This window comes from Anolis sagrei, chromosome 5, assembly GCF_037176765.1.
Source record: "Anolis sagrei isolate rAnoSag1 chromosome 5, rAnoSag1.mat, whole genome shotgun sequence".
Classification (NCBI taxonomy): Eukaryota; Metazoa; Chordata; class Lepidosauria; order Squamata; family Dactyloidae; genus Anolis; species Anolis sagrei.
In genome coordinates this window covers 55,483,950-55,507,184 of record NC_090025.1, presented here as the reverse complement: position 1 = coordinate 55,507,184, position 23,235 = coordinate 55,483,950, and the positions used below count along the sequence as shown (strand labels likewise).

General features: G+C 38.6%; 1 protein-coding gene across 4 annotated transcripts in view; it reads left to right on the top strand.

Moving 5' to 3' along the window:
- FSTL5 (follistatin like 5) overlaps positions 1 to 23,235 on the top strand; it is a 445,346-nt gene that overhangs the window by 7,374 nt on the left and 414,737 nt on the right. Inside the window, exon 2 of one of the 4 annotated variants that reach the window (XM_067468703.1) lies at positions 7,114 to 7,239. The exons of the other annotated variants lie outside the window; for them this stretch is intronic. The gene's annotated coding sequence lies outside the window, so the exon portion shown is untranslated. The remainder of the gene's footprint in view (positions 1 to 7,113; positions 7,240 to 23,235) is intronic. 4 annotated transcript variants of the gene reach the window in all.

Here is a 23,235-nt window from a genome sequence, read left to right as displayed (position 1 = left end):
AACAATATCTATTTACCATGATAGTAAATGTATTAATCTGGAATTAAATTGTTCTGGAAAATGAAAGTGTTCTTATGGAACCAGGATAGTGTGATTAGGGCAGAAACCTTTCTTAGTGGTGTAGTAGTAATTGCTGAAATTTTAGTATCTGTTCCCACAGTAGTCACAGCCACTTCACCAAAGTAAATGTAAGAATTCAGTTTCTGTATTCATTAATATCAACAAACCATTCCTTCAAGGGAAATCTATTCCCTCCTAACTACCATTAGATTTGCACCAAAGTGCAGTCAAAATGGAAAAACCTGAGAGCGTGGCAAATGACATAAAATTCTCTGCTAATCAAAATAGCCAGGTGCTTAATTCCTGTGAGTCCTGGCTCCAGTTCACCACTCCTGTTAAAATGGCAATCTCACTGACCTGAATGAATTGAAAATTTCATTCATCTCATGACTGATAGACCACTTCTGCTGTAAGACACAGAATCTCATAGTTCAGATTCTGCTTGTACTTGTTTTGGGGGAAAAAAACAGTGTCATGATCCACTCAAGGAACAGGACAATGAGAAAGAGAATTTTAAAGAATCTACGTCAACAGTTCCTCCTTTACCCAACAAAATGTATATGGAAGCAAATAGCAGTTTGGAAATGGGCTTTTAATGGGAAAATGACATGAATGAGGAGAGGACTAGTCATTGCCCACCTATATTATGTTCCTGATTTGGATTCTCTTCCTATATAGGAACAGGGTATAGGGTTACAGCCTGTGCTAGGTAGGAGTACACTCCCTTGAAAGCACAGGTTTGCAGCTTGGGAGTCTTCCTGGGCTCATCACCGATCCTGGAACCTTAGGTTGTGGCGGTGACTGGGGGCGGAGGGCTTTCTCACAATTAATACTTATGCACCACTTGTGCCCATACTTTGGGAAGTCAGACTTCACAAAGGTGGTCCACACTCTCATTACATCCAGGATAAACTACTGCAACACATTCTACATGGGGTTGCTTTTGAAGACTGTTCAGAAGCTTCAAATAGTTCAGTGAGAGGCAGCCAGGTTAATAACTGGGGTGGCATACAGAAAACACACAATTCCCATGTTGCGTCAACTCCACTGGCTGCCAGTTACTACCGAGCACAATTCAAAGTGCTGGCTTTGACCTATAAAGCCCTAAATGGCTCTGGCCTAGTTTACCTGTCAGAACACATCTCCATCTATGAACCCCTGAAGAGACTAAGATCTTCCAGAAAGGCCCTGCTATTGGTCCTGCCACTGTCACAGGCATGATTGGTGGGGACGAGAGAGGACCTTCTCAGTGATTGCCCCTCAGCTATGAAACTCCCTCGCTGGTGAGATTATCTCAGCCCCCTTTCTCCTGTCCTTCAGAAAAATGGTAAAAACTTGGCCGTGGGCCCAAACCTTTGGGAGAGTGCAATAAGGTAATAATAGGAAACCCTATCCTGCTGTTTTGAGATGGTTTTAACAATTTATTTAAAGTGGATATTAATGTTTGTGTATATTTATTGTTTGTTTTAAGTTTCAGCACTGAATGTTTGCTGTATATATGTTGTGCTTCACCCCGAATCCCCTTCAAGGTGAGACGAATGGAATGTAAATGCTTTAAATAAATATATAATAAATATATCCGCTGTTGATTAGAAAAACAAATAGGAAAATCTATTAATAGCTTTATTCAGAGATATATTGTGCATCACATGTTCTTGGGTTTCCTTCATATTTCATTTGATTGAGCTCACTATCTGCATTGTTTAGAGTAGTACCAAGTTTCTTGGCATTGCAGTAGTACAATGTCTCATAGGATTTGCATGTTTGTATTTGTTGCAATTCAAATGTTTATTGCTACAGAAATAAGTGCATTTCATTTTGTTCACTTGACCATGTTTAATCATGTCAAATTAAAAGGATTACAACTTGTTCCTTAACTTGTAGAAGTCCTAAGTTTAAAGAGTGAAGTGTGAAGCATGGCTGGCAAAACTGATTGCCTGAAGGGAGTTAAAGTTCATTTTATTTGCATTTGAATTAATGAAGTGTGGAGTCCAGCAGGGTTTTATGGAAGGAACTTCAAAAGTGTTTGAATTGTAGTGAAGTACTTGAGAAGTACTTGAACATATAAAATGGAATGTGACTTAAAATTATATCTTAGCAGAGTGGAGCAGTAATTTCATATTATCAGAAAATGTGCCCTGATTAGATTAGGTTTGTAGAATTTTCAGTTATATCCGTGAATATTGTGTGACTGAGTGGACAGATCAAAGGCAGATAAGAATAGTAATGGATAAGTTGACATTTTTTGGATGCATGTCCTTGTACTGGTATATATTCGTAGTCACAATCTCTGTGAATATAAGTGAGCATAGGCACTGACTTCTAGGAGGACACATTGCATAAAAATCATTTGATACAATGTTGTTTTGGTGATAATTGTCTCAACCATTTCAGTGAGCAAAAGCTAAGAAGTGATACATTCTTCTATATCACACATATCAAAACCAAGGCTAAATCTGGCCCATCACATCATTTTATGTGACCCATGAGGTTTTCAATGCCAGGGCAACATAGTTACATTTATACAGTCTTATGATTACAAATGGCCTTTTGAAGGCAATCGTAAGGCTGATATGGCCCTTGGTGAAAATGTGTTTGACATCCCTCTATATGTTAACTATTTTTCATCATCAATACTTATTAGGTTACATTGTGTGGTGGGATTTATAATCCAACCCATTTGACACAAGCTAGCAGACCAAAAATAGGTACGTCTCTGGAGTGATTACACAGATGTGTCAAATACAATTGCTTTGGGTATATCAGCACTCCCTTCCCAACCTTTCAAATGGGTGATTTCACTTTCCCCAACTTCTCAAAATTATCAATGTTTCTCTTCTTCAGTTTTCACGAAAAACATGCAGACACACTTTCCCTTGTGGGGGAGCCTCATGAGAATGAGGTAATCAAAAAAGTCAACTGACTTTTAAGATGGAATATGAAAAGCCATATTAAACCAGAGTTTGTAATTCTAATATATTGATGTTAAAAATATGGCCAAATTCTTTGTTTGTCTGATTTCCCCATATGAACAGGGTTTTCCCTGTTACATGACAGTTTAAGGTACAGGCGTGCCACTGTACTTGCAGTGGTTGTACCTGGGGCTTAAACATAGGTCCTTCCACTTTTTTTGTCATACAAGGTACATTTTCATGATGATTTACAGAATTCCTATGCATATGGAAATTCTAATCTAATTATTTTATTGGAGTGAATGGCTCCATGGCATACAATGATTGAACCTCTGAATGTCTTTCTCCACTATATGTAACAGCAAAGTTTTCCATATGCTTATTAGATCCGCTGACCCTTCAAGAGGCCTGGGGATCCATATATGATTTTTTAAATTCACTGTATGTGCTATATCTAAATGCAGCTGTGTTTATCAGCACTAATCTTTATCAAAGTGTTTGCCTTCAAAATAATATCCACTATAGCAACTGTCAGCAATGTATGTGTGACTCTCATAGAAGTGACATCATTCTAAGTAATTGGCTAATGTATGAAGTAGCTCTAAACTGATGTCCATCCAAACCTGAGTGTTGATGGGATCATATATGGATCAAGAAAAAGTTCACTTGGGGCTACTGAACAGCATCAGATTCATTCTGAGAAACCTTGTCTTGTTAGCTTTTCCTTATTAAAGCCAGAGTGGAAATCAGAGAACCATAGAACTGAAAAAGTGGAAAGTTAGGATAGAATAAAGTGACCATTAAGATTCTAATTTAAAGGGAAGAGATGTAGCTGTTTGGTAGAATGCATTGCTTGCATATGAAATCCCATATTCAAGATTATTCGCATGGGAACTTGGTATAGGATAGTTAATTGAAAATCTAATTAGAATCTGAACTTTTACACAAAGTTAAGACAGTTATCTTTAGATACTCATATTCTCTGACTTACATTTTTAGCAATCTGATATGAATGGATAATCTCTAGAATATTTCATGTTAACATACGAAGAAGAAATCTTTATGTGGTTGGTAGGATCTTCATATATTTGAAAAAATAAATTAATCATTAGTCTGTGTTAATGACTTCAGAGACAGGACCTCAAGTGGTTGGGTAGGGAAGTGTCAATCTTAGGAATGTCAGTTTCAGTGGCTTCTGCTGTCAGTAAAGGAGAGCCTGTGTAATCAGGGCAAAATGGATGATTTGTCTGATTGGGGGCACATATATACTGACCACCTAGGTAATTTGAAAGTGGCATTAAAATAATTTTTGCTATAGATTTGACTGTAAACTCTATAAATAATTCAAGCCCTGGATGGTGATTATACCAACCACAGAAGGTGGTCTGGAATCGATTCCAAGATCTTCAGCTTGAAAGACACAGAGAATGCAGGTGTATTTCAACTGCCTCTTTGAACACTGTTTATATCATGGATTCAAATTCTGCGGAGCCAATTTAATCATGCAGTGTGCTTAATACTACAATGCACTGATTTGCATTAAGGGTTCCTTTTTGTACTTTCCTTTATTTTTGCTTGTGTTGGATTACTGGGCTTAAATTGCACTATAGTGTGCTTTAATGTAGCTGCAATGTTTTGGAGATAGCTCAAGGCTGCATTAAGTGGTCAGTATAGATGGGACTCGGGTATATGACCATTAGCCTTCCTTTCAGAGAAGAATAAATAAGAAAGACCAGTATTGGCAAATGGAAGAGTGACATTTTTTTCTTTCTATTTGTCCTTTAGATTGCAAAAGACATTTCACACAATATAAAAAACAATGCATTTAAAAAGAAGAATGTGCTTTTATACAATCTACAATTAATGCCGAGTCTTCATTGCCATTTGCTTCCATTCATAATAATTACTTAGCAGAACTGAATAATCAACAAAGTAATCAGAGATAGGACTTAATATTTTAACACATTTTGCAAAAATAGAAACACTCCTGGGTTCTGCAATAATAATTTGTTACTAAGGATGTGTGAGGGCATCTTTTAAAAATGTGACTTTGTAATCACTGGTTAGAGGGACTCCATGTTATGTGAAGCTGAAGAACTCCAGGGAACAATGGTTTAATTCTTTCACAAGCAAGAAAGCTGGCTTTCTGAAAAGATACTTGTGCCTACAAGTCTTTCATGCCCTGTTCCACTTCAGTGACACCAGCTTAATGGGGACTGAAAATATTCCTTGCATAATAGAAGAAATTATCCAGTTATGTGCATCTATCCTAGAGTTACCAAGAAATAGTTTTTCAGGCTATCTACAATTTTCAGAATTATGCTGCATCAAAGCAATTGAATAGCAGGCTTAGTAGATCATGCTATCTTGAAGTTTGTCTGAATTAAAAAGGCAATGATAGGAATATACTTTTGCCTGCTATATTTTAATGTCCAGTACTACTTTTTAATATTATCTCATAATGTGTGTGTGGCTTATAAATATCATAAAGTGCTTTAAAACGGTTATTGAACAGAATGAGGTTGCCACTTAAAATCTTGCATGCAAAGGTAGTCCAAATATAAATCAAGTTTCAGTACATTTTAAATGATGTGATGCATGTGAGACCCAGGCATGCTCAAAATGGCATACAAGTGAAGAATGAGCAATATAGAAGCTGAAGCATTGCTACCATAGAACTGAGATGAAGACCTTCTCTAAAAGTTGCTGCAACATCTCAATACTAATTACATGTGGAGATGGATTGAAAATGTGTTCTCTAATAAGAAAGCATATCTCTTTCTTTTCAAAAAAAACTTGTGAGCTTTCTCTTTAGGTGTGGATTTTATGCATTTATTTATTGTTTGCCAATGTTTACTTTCATTTCTCTATCATGACAGCCTTGTTATTCATCTTTGAGACTGTCACCTGAGATATAGACGCCAATAGATCTCCATGGACTACGTCCTCAGTGACATTTTTTTTTGTTTTGCTCTGAAAGATGATGTAATATTAACTCCAGAGATTGCACTGATTCAAAACAAAGATAACTTTGGAGGGGAAAAGTCCATCCTTGTTTTTGGGAGGATGGCAAACATCACAGTTCTTTCCAAGCTTTGGAGGTTTTCGCAGATTTCTTCCCTCACTGTTCTAATTTCTACAGAAAATGAGCCCACTGCAAGTGGCAACCCCCCCCCCCCCACAGGAATTAGAGTTGAACTTGTTATCCCCATTCTACCTTCATTATTCAGATCTGCTTTCTGAAATCCTGCTGCTTCTTCAGGGCTGACCCTCAAAAATTAAGAGAACAATGGGAGAATTATGAGTTCCTTATAAGTGCAGAAGAACAGGAGAGCAGGACATGCTCAAAGAAAAGATCAAATGCACCCATCCCTTTTGGGGTCCTTGAACACTTACACAGCTGTAGTCCTAATGCTATGACTCCCCTGTAACTGCCATGGTCCATTCTCATGGAATTCTGGGATTTGTAGTTAGGAAAGGATATTTAGAATGATCAGCAAGAAAATTGTACTGTTTCACAAAACTCCAAAGTCCAACTTTCCATAAAATGAGGTCTTAATTGTAGGTATAGCATTTTAGGCGGAATCATAGTGGAACTATTGTACAGTCAGCTCTCCATGTTTGCATGTTTCACTTTGGAGGAAATGATTGAAAATATTGTGTCTTGATAGGAATCTCTAGATCTTCCAGTGCAACACTGTGGTCAGCTTTTGGTGGGGATTCATTATTGGCTTAGAGGTTCCTAGGGAAAAGACTCCTCTAGGCATTTGTAGCTCTTCCAACACAATTCTATGATCAGCTTACTATGGTGGAGGACCTGGTGATTTCTAAGGGGTGTTCTCTTAGTAAAAACAATAGTGTTCTTTTACTTTTTCTTTGCTTACAGGAGTTGTGAACTAGTACTTGCTATGGCTGTCCTAGTACAAAATAGAACTGGAGAGGCAGCTATTTTGGTAAGCCTTGCATTGGTTTCCTGACTTTGACATTGGTCCCATCAACACTGTCCATTTATGACTGTGTCGGGTCGGATCAGCCTGTGGGTAGCTACAAAATACATGTGGGCTTTATGCACCTGTAAACTGGGTTTTAAAAAAAAATGCAGCGAAAGCCTGAAACTGGCCTTTACCTTGTATTTTGGCAGTCATAACCACCTGCAGATGTCCTAATAGTCATCCATGCTCCCTGGGCTGAGGCAGTCAAGTAATCTGGGATGGATATTCTCTCCTGATTTTCTGTCCCTGTCCCTGCAAGCTACAACAGTGACAGGGTAAGCTATCTGCTGCTGTGCAGCTTTCATTCCTGTTTCTATGTCATGTGACTGGCAAAGGTACCTGGAGGGTTCCCCCTCACTCCTCCCAAGCTCCTTTGCCAGTGTTGCACACTAGGTCTGGCCCACATTATTTGTCAATGTAATCTGCCCATTGGCCCAACATATAAATCTCTGGTGTCAAGAGCAAAGCTTTTGAGCCTTCTACTGTATAATCCTTTCAGAACTTCGACCTAGGTTCAGATTTTTTCCATGTCAGGAGTGACTTATGGTGTGAGAAAATTGGCTGTCTGCAAGGATGTTGCCCACGTGATGCACTGATGTTTGATATTTTACCATCCTGTGGGAGGCTTCTCTCATATCCCTGCATAAGAAGCTCCCCGGATTTGAACCACCAACCTATCAGTCAGCAGTCCTGTGAGCACAAGGGTTTAATAAGTTACCTGTAATGTATCCCTTTTTAATGACAAAAGAATAATTACATGCCACTATGAATGTAACATAGAAAGAAATTAATTTGGAATGTAACTGTATCTTTCAGAGTTGAGATGTAGATTCTCTAAATAGTGATGAGGATTTCACATGGGTCAAGTGCTAGCTGACTACATTACTGCCTTTTGTGGTGTTGTGAAGCTTAAGGGAACAAGGAGATGGGTAGGAAGACAATGCTTTGTATCTCAACATACTGTAAATGGCACAAAACTATTTATTGTTAAAGACGTTCATGGCTGGAATCACTGGGTTGTTGTAGGTTTTTCAGGCCATGTGGCCATGTTCTAGAAGCACTTGTCAGGTTTAGACTCACTGTGACCCCAGGGGTGGAGGACCCATTAAGATGGTCCACCCCAGGAGGCTTATTGATCCGGATAGTTTCCTGACAGCTCTTGGGGAGTTTCCCACCACCTCGGTAGGTGATCCTGTTTATGCCCTGGTCACTCTCTGAAACAGGGAGATGACTAGGGCAGTCGACACGATTGCTCCGGAACGTCCTCTCCTGAGTAGCCAAGCTAAACCAGCCCCTTGGTTCAATGAGGAGCTGGCAACGATGAAGCAAAAGAAGAGGGAACTAGAGAGAGCATGGCGTTTGGATCCGAGCGGGCCAAATTGAACATGGCTTGATGCCCTTCTAAGGGCATATGACATGGCAATAAAGGCAGCAAGGAAATCTTTCCTTGTGGCCAATCTTGTGTCCACAAAGATCCGTCCAGCAGAGCTGTTCCAAGTTTTCAGAGGCCTTTTAAATCCCACCATTCAGGATGGAAGCCCTGACAACTCGGCAGCCCACTGTGAAGCATTTGCTCAGTTATTTGCAAAGTCGATTTAATCTGTTCTGGTCAGGATATCATGTTAACAGCAGTCTCTGTGGATGTAGCTAGAGCACCTGCTTGTCCAATTTTGATGGATTAATTTCAGTTGGTGAAACCCGAGGATGTGGACAAGATACTTGGAGGAATGAGGCCAACCACATGCATCCTAGACTCCTGCCCATCCTGGCTTTTAAAGGAAGCCAGACAGGGATTGGCCGAGTGGGTAAAGGTGGTGGTTAATGCCTCCCTTCGGAAAGGCAATATTCCAGCGAGCTTCAAACAAACTATAATAAAACCACTGTTGAAAAAACCATCACTGGACCCTACTCAATTTGACAACTATCGGACAGTTTCCAAGCTCCCCTTCTTGGGCAAAGTCCTGGAATGTGTGGTGGCTTCACAACTCCAGGTATTCTTGGAAGACACAGATTGTCTGGATCCGGCGCAGTCTGGCTTTAGGCCAGGACATGGAACCAAGACAGTCTTGGTCACCTTAGTCGATGATCTACACTGGGAGCTAGACAGGGGGAATGTGTCCCTGTTGGTTCTGCTGGATACCGTCGACCGTGGTATCCTTCTGAGTTGCCTTTCAGGAATGGGCCTTGGAGGTACTGTTTGATAGTGGCTCTGGTCCTTTCTGGAGGGTCATACCCAGAAGGTGTTACTGGAGGACACCTGTTCTACCCGACAACCATTGTCTTGTAGGGTTCCTCAGGGCTCAATACTGTTTCCCATTTTGTTTAACATCTACATGAAGCTGCTGGGGGAGATCATCTGGAGTTTTGGGGTACGGTGTCACCTGTATGCAGATGATGTCCAACTCTGTCACTCCTTCCCACCTGCTACTAAGGAGGCTGCCCAGGTCCCGAACCAATGCTTGGCTGCTGTGACGGTCTGGATCAGGGCAAATTAATTGAAATTGAATCCAGACAAGACAGAGGTACTCCTGGTCAGTCGTAAGGTTGAACAGGGCATAGGGTTATAGCCTGTGCTTGACGGGTTACACTCCCCCTGAAGACGCAGGGACCCCAGGTCTCAGCGGTGACCAGGAGAGTATTTGCACAGTTAAAACTTGTGTGCTAGCTGCGCCTGTACCTTGGGAAGTCTGACTTGGCCATGGTAGGGCATGCTCTGGTAACATCCTGTATAGTTTACTGCAATGCTCTCCACGTGGAGTTGCCTTTGAAGACTGCTCGGAAGCTTCAAATGGTCCAACGGGCAGCATCCAGGTTGCTAACAGGAGCAGCACTCAAGGACTATACAACTCCTCTGTTGCGCCAGCTCCACTGGCTGCCAGTTTGCTACCGGGCACAATTCAAAGTGCTGGCTTTAGTCTACAAAGCCCTAAATTGTTTCGGTCCAACTTACCTATCCGAATGTATCTCTCCTTATGAACCATCTAGAATGCTAAGATCTTCTGGGGAGGCCCTGCTCTTGCTCCCGCCTTCCTCACAGATGCGTCTGGCGGGGATGAGAGACAGGGCTTTCTCAGCAGTGGCTCCTTGACTGGAATGCCCTGCCTAGAGAGATAAGATAGGCCCCCTCCCTCCTGTCCTTCTGAAGAATGGTGAAAATCTGGCTTTTCAAACAGGCTTTCCCAAATATGGCATAGATATATGATATCATGGACAACTGACAATGCAACTGGACAATGATTTGAGATGAAGATGCTTTGATGATGTTTTTAAATGCTGTGTAAGATTTTTATGTTTTTGTAGTACTGTTGGCATTTTAAAGTATTAATGAAGCTTCATCTGGCATCGAATTGTTGCCTATTGTTAACTGCTCTGAGTCACCCTTGAGCTGAGAGGGGTGATATATAAATGTAGTAAATAAATAAATAAATAAATAAATAATAGAATATAGCCATATAGCCCAAAAAACCTACAACCACCCAGCGATTCTGGCCATGTTTCTGGAACATGGCCACATAGCCTGAAAATCCTTCAACAACCCAAATTATTTAATGTATTTGATAACTGGTAAAATTTACTAGTTTATCAGTTCCTTTCACGTTTCCTCTAAATATTAGAATAAATGTAACTCTAATTGTAAATTCATAAGAGCCTAGGGAAAATGAAAAATTTTCTAATTTTTTTTAATGGTAGCTTTGTAAACTGTAACTTTCCGATCCAGATTTTTATCTTACTACTTTTGTACTCAATGCTGTAGGCAATTTCTTGCTTACAATGCTTAGAGAAATATTCGCAGGCAGGCCGTCATCCCTGTTACAAAGATCTACATTGATTCTTCCATTGTGCCCTTCACATTCTCTGTAAACCAGGCAGCAGGAGTTCCCATGCATGCATTTGTTTTCTCCTTTGTCCTTCATATAGCAGTACAGAAGAGGACAGGGCTTGTGTGATACTCAGCTGGGCCCTTATAATGGGCATTTAGACCAGGAATTATCCTTCTTATCTTCTCTTTCACTCATGCTTCTACAATAATGATCTTTGGGCCTTAGGATTCTGCCACCACTGCTGCAGGTGGCATACCAATTTCCAACTACTGCTGTTTTAGGCACCATTGTAACAACCTAAAAGAGAAAGATGCTTTATCCCTTTGCTAATCTCCAAACTCATAAAATCGTCAGCCAGAAGGTTTTTAAAAAAACATAAAAAGCAATCCACAGAGTATTATTTGCAGATAGGTCATGCAGCCTTACAATGCAGCCTTTTAAGACGAAAAGACTGCACGAACTACAATGGAGTGCAAAAATATAAATCCTTAGACTCTTGGTCTTCCACTGTTCTTGTAATCCATTAGCATTACATTAAAATTCTTGATCCATTCAACGACACAGTCAGTGTCAATCTTTCTGGTAACAATCAAAGCAGTTTGTGTATGGTTTCCTTATGGTTGGCTTTGAGAAAGAGTTTAATACATGTTTTTGTACTGTTCATTTTAACAGTCAGCCTTTCCAGTGACTGTTACATTTAACAATGTCTTCAGTGTGATTTGTTTATTTATTGGGATATTAGAATTTGGATAATTTAATTTATGAGGTTTAATCCTTGTATTCTACTACACATTGTTTGGTCTGATGGTGACATTGTCTATAGGGATGTTGTTGTTTTGCACTCCACGTTCCCTAGGTGTGTAGCAGTATGTTTTGCAAAGAGTTATTATCAGGGAGAAATAATAAAGTGGCCTGCTTTTTCATGATCCTTTTTCCTTCGGCAGGGAGAGGGAGTGCTGCTATAAGCACCTTACAGCTTTCATCTAAACTTTAGCTGAGTTCTTTATGCACTTGAAATTAAAAAGTGGCACCCTGTAGGCCAAGAAGCTCATGCATTAATATATTGTGCCCTTTATATATTTTTATTTCTTGCCCTAGTATTAACTGCTGCTTGAGGCTCTCAGCTAGTAAATTTCCTTTTGCAAAAGGGCATTTCTTTAAAGAAGAAAAGCTACAGGGACATTTGCTAGGTATATATCACAAGGAATCTATCATTACAGTATGAGAAGTGACTTCTTCCTCTTTTAAAATTCTTGGATTTTGAAACCCTATGGAACCATGTATTGTGGAAATCACTTCTTTTGATCTAGGAACATGAAATTCACAATGCACGCATGCAATGATGTGTGTGCATTAGCTTTCTGCAGTCTGTCCTTTCTTCGACTCCTTTGCTGATCCCTAACTTAAATAGTAGATTGAAGGACCGCTATTTAAATGTTTCTAGGAATCCGGAATAATTTGTTCTCTTAGTAGGGGGTGTGCAATTCAGAAAAAAATCTGTACCTATTTTGGTGCTGAATTTTGGTCAGCCCCCATTCCATTTTTTGGGAACTTCACAAAATTGGGGGGGGGGGGGGGATACTGTTTTGCCATCTGTCCACTAGAAGTTCTGTTTTTCTTCAAGGTAGATCTGACCCATTGGCTGCAATGGGAGAAATTACGGGGTTCCCCTTTCCATCATTTTTAGGGCTATTGGGACAAAAATGGCCACAAGTGGAGGACACATTTGTGACTGCTAATCTGCCAAGTTTGAGAACATTTAGGTCATCCAATGATTTCTATGAAATTCTTAAAGTTTCTAGAAATAAAATGTCATTTTTATAAAAAAAAACCCTAAAGAGGCATTCCTTGGAATGTCTCCACAGTGGCAGTATAGGAGCAGCCACAGGACATCATTCCTGCAAACTTTCATAAAGATCCACACAGCCCACAATTTATAGGATTTTTTTTTTTTAAAAAAACTTTTTACTAATAAAACAAATACTGTTCCTAAGCTTTTGCATTTCTATACAGTGCCAAGCCAGGTGATCCAGGACAGGAATACACACAAGCCAGAAGGAAGGGGGGAACAAGTTGTTTGCTGCTGCCCTGGAGACTAGGATGTAGACCAATGGCTTCAAATATCAGGAAAGGAATTTCCACTTGAACATTAGGAAGAACTTCCTGACTGTGAGAGCTGTTCTGCAGTGGAACTCTCTGCCCCAGAGTGTGGTGGAGGCTTCTTCTTAGGAGGCTTTTAAGCAGAGGCTGAATGGCCATCTGTGCTTTGAATGTGATTTCCCTGCTTCTTTGCAAGGGGTTGGACTGGATGGCCCACAAGGTCTCGTCCAACTCTAAGATTCTATGATTCTATGACAGGGAAGGGGAATAAATGAATCAGTCAAAGAGGTGAACAAGAAGAAAAAAGGGCCTTTTCCTAAAAAAAAATGGGGAGGGGGTTTTCAGAACAGAGAACAGAAGTGAGAAGATAGATAAGGCTGGGGAGGGATTGAAATTGAAATACTACTAGTAACTTCCCCATGGAGACAGGCCTGTAGCCAGGATTTCGTTTCGGGGGTGGGGTGGGGGGCTAAAAAAATTTCAGGGGGGGTTTCGGGGGGGGGGGCTGAGTTTCAGGGGGGGGGGGGTGAGTCTGAGTGAAAGAGGGTCTACCCTAGCAAACCTTTTGTATCGTTACCCCAATACCCCCATGCATATGGGATATATTGAGTATGGTGATCAGATCATGATATGAATAAACATAACAGTTTAAATAATGCACCAGTAAGGCCTTTTCGTGAACCACCATGAGAATTTTTTGGGGGGGCAGAAGCACTTCAAGCCCCCCCCCCCCCCCCGGCTACATGCCTGTATGGAGAAGCAACAAAGACCCACCTCCCAGAAATGCCCTTTCACTCCAAACGCACACCCACCCTCACCTCCCTAGTGAAATAGTAAAAAAGGGACTGAAAGATTTTAAACTAAGAAAATGTAATAAAATTGCCAAAGAAAAAGACTGGAATTGCATCAAGTATGTAATTCACTTTCTTGCTCTGATTGACTCAGGCAAGGATAAGGGGGGAAACCACAGTGCATCCGAAAGCAGCCGATTTCCACCACCATGGGTCCATTTCAGTCAGGTCAATTCAAGCCCTGTCCCATCCCATTCCCAGAGGTTTGGTTTCCAAAATGGTCAGAATTCCTGCATCCCGTTTTGAAAAACTGTACCGTACACATCTCTAGTTCTTAGATGAATTCCTGTCATGGGGACTTCCCTTTAGTGTAATGAAGGAAAATTTAGCACATTTAACAACAGCTCACAGAGCATTTTTGTACTTTCAACATGTTTGAAAGTCCTGTTCAATAAATAGTGATCACCCTTTTCATTGGGAGTGAAATGCTGATGTGATTAATTTAATATACCTGTCCTAGTTGTGAGGCATCTAAATACTCTATATGAACTGAGACAGTATACTAACTGCATTAATAAGGTCTCTTTTTATCTTATGCGAGTACATAAGTTATTATGCAGTATCAGTTTCATGATTCCATTATTTTTTATCATCCTTGGCCAAATTGCCATTATAAGTGGTTCTCTGGTATAAGCACGCAATGCTTAACTGCAACCCATTGCAATCAAAATCTTTATTGTTTTATATAAGAAACTGAATAAACCTATTAACCCGGCCTATGGACCAGCACTCAAGGTTGTCAACGGTGGTATTTTAGCCTCTCAAGTCCTGCAAATGCATGATTTAAAAGTAATGTTAATGCTGAACTACAACCAACATTTGTGCAAGCAGAGATGGGAATACAGCTGAAATGTCTTGCCCTTTCCTATCCCCTTCTGCCTTCTGCCTTTCATATCTCCATCCATTAAAAAATGTCAATAAATAAATAAATGTTGACAGAATTAATGTCACCAGAAGAGCCATGCCATTGGATTATGGCCAGTGAGAAAAATATTTAGCAGCACAAACTGGGCCTTATAAGTCTAGATTTTTTCAAAGCTACTAAGATCTGTAGATACAAAGAATTTTTGATGTTTATTTTCTTCTAACTGAAGGTATTGTGCTTTCCAAAGTTCTCTGTTTCAAAAGCCATTTGCCATGTAGCCAAAGCTGCTTTTCAAGATCATAAAAACAAGATCTCCTCAAACGCTAAAAAATAAACAATTAATACTACAAGCCCAAAGCTTGCCTGGGTATAGCTGTACATTTAGCTGTACTTTTTTGTTTGGTGAGATCTATTCCAACCTATAAAGGTAAACAATCATAAACACATATTTCATATAGTCAAACTTATTGTCTTTTAGAATGCTTTGTCTGTTTTTAAGATTCCAAAACCAAAACAAAATCAAATGCAATATTAATGTGTTATCTACAGTATCACTTTATACTTAACCTTGAATCTACATTGATTGGTATATTTCCTCCCAGCCTAGAATATCGACTCATCATCAATACCAAAGAGCATGTTTTCCCTACACAAAGTAATTTTAACAGTAATTTCAAAGGAAGCAGCTATGAAATACAAACAAAGCCATTTCTTCTACACTCTTCAAGGCTGTGACATAAAATATACACAGCAATGTTTACTTTCTGAATTGTTGTGCACCCACCTTTCTCCCAGCAGAGGATTTGTAGCAATGTGACCATTTTTCTGTAAAGTTTATACTCATTAGGGTCCTATTGGTGTGTAGCTTCTATAACATTACCATGTAGGAAAAGCACTACCTAGCTACTGTTAACAAATATATTCTTGAAGAAACTGCAACATGAATTTCAGTATATTCATGAAGCATATTACCTTCACAGAAGTACGATTGATATTCAAGTTCATGAGGCCTCTGTGTATTTAAGCATGATTAAGTCCTCAAAACTCTTATGAGGCTTGAATACCAAGTCTGCCAACCATCTTGATGAATGCTTCAGTGCTTTTGACAAGCATCTAAGGAACTGATCCTGTATGAGATTTGTTAGTTTATGATTTTATTTTTATTTATTGTTGATTCACTAAATGAATAAACTCCCTCTTTGTCTAAAACAGCACTCATCTGTTCATATAACAAAGAAATATAACTAAAACACAAAATTGATTAAAAACCTAATTTTTATGTTTTTAATCTCCACCACACACACACGGAATAGCCTAAATACCACAAGTTCATTTAATTAAAAATAAATCTTGTTTGCTGACTGAGAGATAGTCTCCTTTTCCAGGAAGTTCAAGAGTCTGCAAAGGCTTCTCCATCAAATATGTCTCTGATCTTGAGAACCAGGCAGACTGGTTTTCTGCCTGGTTTTATGTCATCTTGGGTTTTAGATATTATGACCAGCACTTTGAACTGTGCACAGAAATACAGAGTAGTCATGAAACTTTTTCAACAAGGGAGTGCTGTTCAACAGGTCTAGGAGGAGGCTACATGCAGAGAAAACACAAATACCAAGTTCATGGATCCACATTATAGTCATAATAGGCAATCACTCATGGCCAAGGATAATTGTCTTCCAAGGGTAGAGTCTCGGCAGTGGGTCAATAAATGACTGTAGAGACCTATTCTGGATTCACATGGTCTATCACAATGGGAAAGTCAATTTCCAAATGGAAGGCGTCCCAATTAGGTTTTGCTTGATGCACCTTCCTCTATTCATTTGTCTTCAAAATCCATAGCACTGTTAGAAACAGCAGACCTTCAGTTAGAGTGCTTGAGGACCAGGGCTTCCCAGTTCTCTGTGTTTATTCCACATTCTTTTAGGCTAGCTTCAAGCCCATCTTCAAATCTCTTTTCCTGTCCACAAACATTCCGTTTTCCATACCTGAACTGAGGATAAAGTAACTGCTTTGGCAGATGATGATTGGGCGTTTGGACAACATGGCCAGAAAGCCAAGGTGATGGTGGAGAATTATTGCTTTAATGCTAGTGGACTTTTTTTCTTCCAGAATGCTGATGTTTGTCTGCCTGTCTTCCCAAGAGATTTGCAGGATTTTTTAAAAGTAGTCCAAATATCATATAACCATGGCCAGGATTTGTCCAAGAAAGGGGGGTCTCCACTGAAGCTTTATTACCAATCCTTGTTTCCACAAAAAGCCACATTTTTCAAAATCCAATTATTATAGGGACAGAAAGTGAGATGAAATATTCTGAACATGGGCATAGACAGCAAAACAAACACCACATGAGTGTTAACCCTTCCTTGTGGTATCCAAAGATATATATATATATATATATATATATATATATATATATATATATATGCTGCAGTTACACATAAAAATGTAACTTTTTGACTTAGAGATACATTCAGCTTAAGAACAAGCCTACCGAACCTATCTTGTTCATAACTTGGGGATTGCCTATAAATGCAGAAACTAGGAAGATCTGAAATAGTGCACTTTAGATGACTTATTATACTCATTCTCCAGTAATACACCAAATGAACTAAAATACTTGAAAATAAACAGTAGTACTGCTTGCTTATTCACATAATTGTGCAAAGCTATTTATTTGCAAATGCAAGAGAAATGTTTCAATCTACCGTAATCCATCATTTTCAAGTAGATGACAAATATAATTGAGAAGAATACAAATTGTATCTGAGTTAATGTTAAGAGCTACATTGCTGGTTGCAAACACTAAAAGGTTAGCGTTTTCCATTGGGTCCATTACAGCATCTTAACCATCAATAAGATGTTGTGCTACATGACAAAGATAAACAAGCTTATCTTCAAATAAGCCCAAAATGGGTGCCAAAGAAACAGTAATTTCAACATCTACATTAGGGAGAAGCACTTTAGCTGCACTCTGGTCCATTGGTTCATGTCCTTGGGTCCCATTAACATCCACTGTTACCCGTGATTAATTTTTGTTGTTGTTATGTGCCTTCGAGTCAGCTCCAACATGTAGCAACCCCATCATAAGTTTCTCTTTGTAAGATATATTTAAGGGAATCTTGCCATTGCCTTCTTTTAGGTCTGAGAGAATGTTCCTTGCTCAAGATCATCCAATGCATTTTCATGACTTAGGACAGTGGTTCTCAACCTGTGGGTTCCCAGATGTTTTTGCCTTCAACTCCCAGAAATCCTAACAGCTGGTAAACTGACTGGGATTTCTGGGAGTTGTAGGCCAAAACACCTGGGGACCCACAGGTTGAGAACCACTGGCTTAGGAGGAGATTTGTATTTTGGTCTCCTGGAGTCTTTGGTCAGTGGCACTCAAACCACTGCACTGTTCTAAATCTTGACCTTAGTAAATTGCATAATACAGTTGTAATCTAAGGAAGTTGACCATGGAGTCACACTGACGGACTTAAGAGAACATTTTAATCAAATCTATGAATAATCAAATTCATAAAAGGCAGAACCACAAATGTGGATTGATGACTGTATGTTTTTTTATTAATGTATCACTTTTGTTGTTAATTCTAGAAACTACTGCTTATATATTATCCAAAGACTGCAAATGTATGTCATTTCCCCTTTATGAATCAGTTTTTAAATTAGCGGTAATGAATATGTGCCTTTCAGATATTTTTGGACTGCACTTCCATCAGCCCTAGCCACTCATGACAGATTATGGAAGTTACAATGGTAGGAGATGATGGGAGATACAATAGCATCTGGAGGATCATTCATTAATGAGCTGATAAGCTTTTTATAGATTCAAACTTATACAATATTAGTAACTCATAAAATGTTACTCACATAACACCTAATAGGAAAGAGACAGCTTTAATCCATGATGGACGTGCACTTGATAGGTAATCTGTTCCATTAATTCTATAAATTACCATATATAATTGAGTATAAGATTACCTGAATATAAGCCAGGGCATCTTATTTTACCACAAAAAACTGGGAAAACTTATTGACTTAAGAATAAGCCAAGGTATTGTCGAAGGCTTTCATGGCCGGAATCACTGGGTTGTTGAGATTATTACTACCTCTGAGGATGCTTGCCATAGATGCAGGCAAAACGTCAGGAGAAAATGCCTCTAGAACATGGCCATATAGCCCGGAAAAACCTACAACAACCCAATAAGCCAAGGGTGTGAAATGCAGCAGCTACTGCTAAATTTCAGTAGCTGAAGAACCCAGTTTATACTCGAGTATATATGGTAGTCTGGGAAAATAAAGTGGAAATTTGAGATAATTCAAAATGGGCAAATGGGTTTCTTTAATTTTGTTTTGTAGAAATAAACACACAGTTGGTGGAGAAAGGTAACCTTTTTTGTAATAACAACAACAAAACATTTTCAAAATATCACTGAGAAAGAAGCTTGATCTTTTGTTTATTTATCTGTTCATTTATATCTAGTCTTTTCCAGAATAATGGAATTCAGATGAGCTTATAATGTATTGCAAACAATACATATAAATGCTGCACAAAAGGATATTTATTTATCTTGTATCAAAAGAATTGCATAAATAAGTATAAAACTGATAAAAATAGAAGGAGCACAAGCATCTAAATATTTTTTTGACTAAAAACAGGCAACAGCAACTGCATTGTCTGTAGCTTTAAACAGTTCTTCCTCTGTACATGAGGCAGGACATTGTGGACAAGCATATAGATGCGGATTTGTTTGTTCTGCTCCACAATTGCCCTTCCTTGATAAGGAAGTACGAAAGGATAAATATAAAGTTACTTAAAAGCCAATTGAATGATGCTGAAGACCATTAGCAGTCATTAAAAGAATATACTTAAACCACAAAATAGTACAGCGCACCATTGGATGCCCATCCCGGTTCCTAAAAGCCTATGAGCATAAAATGTTTTAACTTGTTGGCAGAACAAGAGTAAGGGGGTATTGCTTGGTTATCTGGGGTGGAGGAATTTTAAAATATGGGAGCAACCACTAAGAAAAGCCTATCCCTTTCCCACACAAATCTGGTCTGAGGAGATGATGGGACTGAGAAGTCATCTTCTGAAGATCCTACAGTTTTAATTGGATCACAAAGAGAGACATGTTGCTTGATCCAAGCCATAAGGACTTTATAGGTCATCACACAATTCCATCACATGGAATTGTACTTGGAAACAGATTGGCAGACGAAGGAGCTATTGCAACAAACTGTTGTTTCTTTCCTGTAGCCAGATTCAGTTAGCATGTTTTATGCACCTCTGTGGTACATATCAAAATGTTGTGTAGCTTTTACACTTCTACATTAAGAGTGATACAGTCTTGATTGTTGGGAAGAGGATACAGAGGAATTGCTATTTCTCCCATGGGTAGGCACATGATATGCTTTTGAGGACCATTTTTGGATTTTTGATAGGAACCTTAGGTGAGCCCAATAGGAAGTCATTTCTAGTCTCTTTTAAAATAATTTCAAAATTTGTTCATTTAATTTATTCCTCATTTAATTTATTCATCTTGCTGTGTTGATTGTGTTTTCCAAAACCATTTTTATACACTCTGAAGGGGTCACAGGAGTTTATTTTAAGTTTATACTTTTTGCATGTTTGTGTTGTTTTGTTACCTGTAAATTGTATTATGGGACCACAGAAAGACCAATCTATTCAGTTTTTCTTACCCTTCTACATTGTTCTTTTTGAGTTGCAAATGTAAGGATGTATCAACAGATAGAACGTACATTTGTTGCAATGTTTTTAAATTGGGTTTCAAGCTTCAAGACCGTGGTGGAGGCTCCTTCTTTGGAAGCTTTTAAACAGAGGCTGGATGGCCATCTGTCAGGGGTGATTTGAATGCAATATTTCTGCTTCTTGGCAGGTGGTGGACTGGATGGCCCATGAGGTCTCTTCCAACTCTTTGATTCTATGATTCTATTATTCTATTATTTTGAACTGATGTTGCTATATCCAAGATCAGATACTTCATAGCTTCTTTGTAAAACTTTGTTACTGTAAATAGACTGTGGACTAAATAAATATATAAAACTGGAAGTTGAGATGGACACTTGTTTTAACCCGAGGTTCAAATTGAATTGCAGGGATTTTCTAAATGGAGCCAAGGAGAAAAAGCTTGAACTTAGCATCCTAGTATATTTAGCTAAAAGTGCTTTCTTTTGGTAACTATGCCTTAGGAGAAGCATTTCGACGTTTTTGAACATGGATAAATTCTATAAAAAGCTGGAAATCGTTAAATGTAGTGCCATGGGAAGCGAGCATAGCATCCAGGGAAATACAGAGCACTGAATTCAGCCTCAGGATCTGAGCTTGCTGGTTTAAGAAAATTAGTGTGCACGAACCCTTGGCTTACAAAGAAGTAATCCATATTGAGTACACATTATACAGCTGAGCACTCATCCACCTAAAGGGCTGCTAAGGGCTGTGCTCATGTTCCTGTTGTTCCTAGAGGACTTGGTCTATATTCATGTATTTGTTCATTTAATTTATTCCTCATTTTTTCCAATGTAGTAGCCAAGGAAGTTCACAATCTAAGTTAAAACAAAATGCACTTCAAACAGTGGGCAATACAAGGGTTCAAAAACAATAACTTAAAAAATACATGATTAAAAGCCAAATTCTGTCAGTTTCTAAGATATCATCTGAAGAATATTTTGACAGGCTGGTAGAAGAAGTCCCTTTTAAGTCCCTCCTTTTCTAGGCATCATGCAAAAGTATGGCCTTGTCTACACTGCAATATAATAAAGCTGAGACTATATTTTATGTTCAGTGTAGACTTAAATAATGCAGTTCAATACATTGAGCAGCAATATGTTAGAACAAAATGTTTGCAGACATTCCCAGAGAAGTACAATATATTTTGTTGATTCATGAATGTTTATTGTTTCTTATTTTATTTAGAAAAACCATTTCATGTATCTACAAATGAAATAGCTGCAAGGCTATTCAATGCTAATTAAGGTGGCCAATTGCAACATTCACACTTGCCTCCAACAGACAAGAGTTCTTTCACCCACCCTGGACATTCCACAGATATATAAACCCCACTTGCCTAGTTTCCAACAGACCTGACAACCTCTGAGGATGCCTGCCATAGATGTGGGTAAAACATCAGGAAAGAATGCTTCTGGAACATAGCCATACAGCCTGGGAAACTCACAGCAACCTACAAATGAAATGTCACGTTAAAATGAATTAGGTAACTTGCATGTTTACTGTCAGTATAAAAAGTGAACTACTATAGGTTTTATGTGTCTACTGCACATCTCTGTGCTACTGACATTTCTGTAAGTTACGATTTGCTTTTGTTGTTGTTGTTGTTCAGCAAAATTCACATCTACTTGTATTTAATGGTGCTTACCTACTTGTATATGTTAGGAAACTATTGTAAGCATACATGTGTTATGGAATAATTACCATTAAACATAATGGGATTTACTAGTGATTAAACCAGTGTAGTTGCAGCATCTAAATAAACCTTGATTTTTTTTTAAAAAAAACAACATTTCCAGCAAATGTTTTCAAAAGCATTGGCCCCAAATATAAGGATGAACATCTCAATTTTATGCTGTTATTAAAGCTCTCAGACTCTGATAAAGGATTAATTGAATCTATGTATTAGAGACAACTATTTCCCACTCTTGTGCTTGCTCCATGATGTCTATACCAGATCAACAGTTTGGTATGAATGAAATGAACAGTTTCAGATATGCTTGCAATTATATCCTGTAGATTTATGGTTCCCAAACTTTTTTTGACCAGGGGCCACTTTGACTAGGGACCACTTTCCAACATTGGTACCAAAAGGGTTACAAATCAGTTTGGTCAACTTTAGATTCAGTTTGGTTATTTGGGATACTGATTCAGAAAATTGCATTGGATAGACCACATCAGCTCTAGTTTCTGATACAGAATATATGCCATCCACTTGTCACCATCTGCTCATCCACAGAAATCTATATTTAATAAGCCTCAGCACTATAAGAGGGTTTCACGAGACCAGTCATACTCGTTGTAACTGTGTATTAACGGTAATGATATGGACCATAATTTAGTTCTTGCAGACCACTGGTGGTCCATGCAGTAGATGAAATAATGCACTTAGTGCCACAGATTTATTATGAATCCTATGACTTCTAGAAACATAGATATGGAATGGTTCCAATGGACAATATAATCTGGATCTCATATCCCAACCTGTTAAAAGCTGAATTAAACATATATGATTCCTAGACTATTGAAACCATGTTTTATTTGTTGCACTGGGAACTCTTAATTAAAATATATTCATAGCAGAGGTTTAAAATTAAGAATATCACAAATATACAGAATATGTTAATTGGCTTGGTTTGGCATCTGTGCCAAGGCAAATAGCAATCCAATTAGACATCTTATGTCATGAAAATATACCAATTAGCTTTGCCCTCTAGCTCATGGTATGTTTTCCTTAGGGTCTTTGGTTCTGAAATAGTTGTCTATACCTAAAGGGCAAAATTATTGTCTTTTTATCATATGTAAGAAGCCTGATGAGATCGCCTTTGTTTTACAACTTGAATTTGATACACAACCACTAAAACTTGCTGAAAATATATTGGTTAGCC